Source organism: Adiantum capillus-veneris, chromosome 7, assembly GCF_014529385.1.
Source record: "Adiantum capillus-veneris isolate H3 chromosome 7, ASM1452938v2, whole genome shotgun sequence".
NCBI lineage: Eukaryota > Viridiplantae > Streptophyta > Polypodiopsida > Polypodiales > Pteridaceae > Adiantum > Adiantum capillus-veneris.
In genome coordinates this window covers 69,521,773-69,526,097 of record NC_140937.1, presented here as the reverse complement: position 1 = coordinate 69,526,097, position 4,325 = coordinate 69,521,773, and the positions used below count along the sequence as shown (strand labels likewise).

Sequence of the window (4,325 nt, the reverse complement as noted above, 5' to 3'; positions counted from 1 at the left end):
ATGTATGTTGCTAATGCCAACGCAACCTCACTGAGCTCCCTCTCAAACGCACTACATCTGTCCCTCTCTGAACAACATCCGAGTGTTTCGAGCGTCCGAACCCCTTGATACTAAACATGTCTCCTCAACTCCATTCTCGCGCCAATTAGAGGATTGTACAGTGTCTCTGGAATCCACTACGTTTTTTTGTCTTTGTTCAACACATTATCACATTGTTTGACATTACAATATCATGGTAAGAAGAAAGAAGAAAACATTTTACATACAAAACTTCCAATATTTGCAATGGCAAACACATATTCACATTTAAAGGCATTACAATGTCACAAAAAAACAAGAAATAGAATGTAATCAACGGTATGAATCCGTCGTGAACCACTAGATAGGTTATTACAACTTTTCAAATTGTACATCTCAAATATAATTGTAGACAACTAGTGTTTGTCCATATCCCATAGTCATTGTTCTAATGCTTTTATTTTGCTTAGCTGCACTGCCTGTGCTTTCATAATTTTTGGAAGCTTATCCAAATATGTTTTACTACTCTCCATGATTATGAAGTATCGTCCCATATGGCTACCAAGCAACGCAAGAACACCTGTGTCTCCTCCATATTGCACTACCACATCTCCCTCCTTGGTATACATGTTCAACATTTGATACAGATAGCAATGCCCACGTTCCATTCCTCCTGCGGCGAGAGGACTTGTGAGAATAGAAGACAAGTCGAGAAAGCAACAAAGCTACATAGTAAAAGCAATTACAGAAAAGGACGTACCTCTCAATGGTGTTCCATCTTCTTGCATGGTCCATTTGCTCTCTTGGATTGTATCCATCCATGTGGCCTCATCGGGTTTCAGCACTTCAGCAATTGGGGCTTGGTTTTTCTTGAAAACAGTAAGAATAAGTGATCTTACAATCATATTAACATCCTTGCAGACTGGTGTCTTGAAAACTGTGACTGTAGTGTATGCTGGCTCCCAGCCTGCGGCTATTGCAACATCATGTACCATTCGATGTTGGATAGGTATGCAAACAACAACAAATATGCCATTCTCATCTGCTATCAAAAAACTCAGACGTGCTTTGCCGAATTGACAAACGTCCATGTCATTCCATTCGTGTGTAGATGACGACGCGATATCGTGCACAAGGCAATTTGGAGGCAAGAACATGAATGAAGCGGACACTGAGATAGCCACCCAAACCCCATCTCGGACATACACACGGTCGTCCTTTTTCACTTGGCCTTCGATGCCTGCCAGCATGGAGCCAACAATCTCATTTTCTTCCATGCTTGTATCCAAGAAGGAGATAGACACATTCTGCTCGTCGAACATTGAAGAACACAACCAACAAAACAAAGTAGTTGGTCAACAAAATACACCTCAAAAGAGGATAGCATTAAGATTCTCAAAAAGGTCTTACAAAAACCTAGATCATCGCTCGCCACCATCTGCTGACTCCTTCATGATGATCTAACAATTGCTCCAAGGATTGGGAGAATTCTTTAAGGTCTTTTTCCTTTGGCCCAACCGCATCATGCTCTATATTATAGATCATTAAAACGGTTCTCGTAAAGACAAGATTCTTGGATTCTTTTCAATTACAGATTTTGTCATAAATTTGCAACTCACTTCTTTTCTTTCCAATGTCTTTTGGAGTCCAGGTCTGCAACAAAAAAACTCTTAGCGAAGTCACAATTTAGAAATGATGCATTTGTAATGTTCCAAGGTCAAAACATACTCTAGAATACGATACTTGGCCGACTTTCCCAGATGAAGGGGCTGTTTTTGTTGTTGTAGTGGTTTTTGTAGGTGTTTTCGGCGTCTCCACCCGGACAACCCTTCGTGTACGTTCCTCCCTCTCCTTGACAGCATTGTTATGTTGCAGTTCTTCGCTCGCAGGAAATTTACCCTCTTTATACTCAAGAAACCGAGGGCACGAGTAATAAACTGTTTTGTTGAAGTTACGTGCCAACTGCGTTGGGTTGAAAATAGTATCTTTCTTTGAGATATCCAAGATGTCAGATAGAGTCCGAGAGCTTCTAACGTTGAAGTTACGCCTGGTCAACCACCTACAAAATCAGAAGATGTAAGACCAATTTGCTTCTTTCTACATTGAGCTCTCCCAATGACAAAAGTGCCAAGAGCAATATTCCAACCTGCAAAGACATCTTTGACCGGCATCTTTGAGTGCTTTCTTAAGGTCAGGGCTACCTCTTCCCGAAGATTTAAATTTTTCAAACTCGTATTGGAACGCCTCAGTTCTGTGAGTCAACTTTTCTTCTTCTAGAAAGGAATCAAGCATCTCTCTTAGACCAAGCTTGGATGTGATATTTCTCATGTTGTTGTATAGAAAACGAGCTTCGCGCTCTATGGTGTTCCATAGAACCTCCACACGCATCCAATCACAGAACGAGACATGGTCAGCTGCAATAAAGGATAGAGAGAATAATGTCAATTACATTGAGTGAAACATGCCATTTTTTATTCTGCAAAAAAAAACGAACGACAATACCTGTCTATGGAATATCCAAACTTTTGACATTTATAGGATCAGAAGAGGCCATTGCTCGAAGAATGTAAGTTTTCTTCTCAGGAGGAAGATCAGTACATGCCAGAACATACAATCTATCCTCAGTAATCCACTTGGGTCGGTTAGTCCATTCAATAGTCCACAGGGTTCTGAACAGGTAATCAAATCAGATCTAGACATAGAGTAGTGATCCACAATTCACTTTCTTACCTCCACCATTCTTCGCCTAGATTGGAATCAACAATAGTGAGTGCCTGCTTTTTCCTCCTCCTGCTCGGACCATCTGCCTCAAAAAAAGCTTTCTTGTAGCGTTGTTGAAACTCTGAAGGTAGCATAGTGTCCTTTCAGCTTGTAGTTGTTTCAAGGCTATAGCGTACTTGTCCTACAATGCATTCCAACCTTTGAGATGCGCACGTTGAGTAAATGAAGACTACATAATAATGTATACTTACCGCATTAAGCAATTGTGACATCACTGCCACTAGAACATTATACCACGCTTTCTTTCCAACTTTCTTTTCAATATCTGATTGCATCCATTTATAGACTGTGAAATGTATCCTCTTAACCAAGGCGTCTTTCGAATCTAAGCCCATTTCACGCAGCATCCACAACATGTCAGTGTAAGAAGTGGTGACATATCCAGAATCATTCAACTTACAAACCACCACAAAATACATGTCAACAAAATTATGCATTTTAGAAGAAGCTTAGAAATGGTCAATGGTGGTAACACTTGCCTATTGATGCGCATCACAGTGCTCAACATATCTATCTCATTTTTATCATCCACCTTCACAAGCTCTACTCGAACTCTAGGATGCATTGAAGCATCATTTTGATAAGCCGGAGCTGCACATAAGTATCTTTGAAACAATGTATTGATTGACAACCGGATTTGATAATTGCAAAGACAAGAGAAACTTACATGTTTGCAAAACTCCCATCCAAGCTGCGAGGCAATGATTCCCATCCCAAGTATAGAACATCTTACCACCAAATCACTCCAACATGTATCAGAAATTTCACGCTCAAAATCTTCATTGGCAAGGTGCCACAACTCATCCCACTACTCTGTAATCTCCTTGGTTACTAGTACTGTCGGATGACCATGAGCATCAACAGAACAAATAAATGAACCCTTTGGCTCAAAGTATCCCTCTGTCAAAAACGCCTCTGTGAGAGGATGTAGTCTCTTGGGATCCCAACTAACCTGCCTTGCCTTCTCCAATTTCAAGAGACGACAAAGCGGCACCCAAGGCAACAACTGTTCTCGCTCATCCTGCTCAAGATCATTTCAAGATAAATGCCAGAATAAATTTAAAAGGTGGTGATCCATTTACGGTTATGAAGGACAACTTACTTTTAATTTTGTGAGATGCTTTGAAAGCATGTCTTGACGAAGGGTAACGTCCTTATTCATGGGAAATTCTCCCTCAGCATTAGCTCCCTCTTCAATGTATGCTTCAATCTCTTCATCATGAAGCTCCTCTTCAGATTCTTCTCTCTCAAATGTGCATGTTATTGATTCATCTCGGATGTGTTCTTTATTATGATTTTATTTCTTACTCTTTCACTTTCGATCATATGTACTAACAGATTCGACTCTAGTACCCGGAACTGTCATCTCACTCTTTGTGCCTAGATGTAATTGGGATGACCTATCCATCGAAGTCTTTGTCGATTCGAACTCTTGTCCAATGTCATTGAAAATTTTATAAAATAAATGGGAAGAGAGGACCTTAGCAAAATGTAAAATATACTAGAGAGTCTAAACTAGCCAAAAC

General features: G+C 40.2%; 1 pseudogene; it reads right to left on the bottom strand.

Annotated features, from left to right (window-relative positions):
* Nucleotides 1-458: 458 nt before the first annotated feature.
* On the bottom strand, nt 459-2,572 carry LOC147454016 (uncharacterized; annotated as a pseudogene).
* Nucleotides 2,573-4,325: the final 1,753 nt, after the last annotated feature.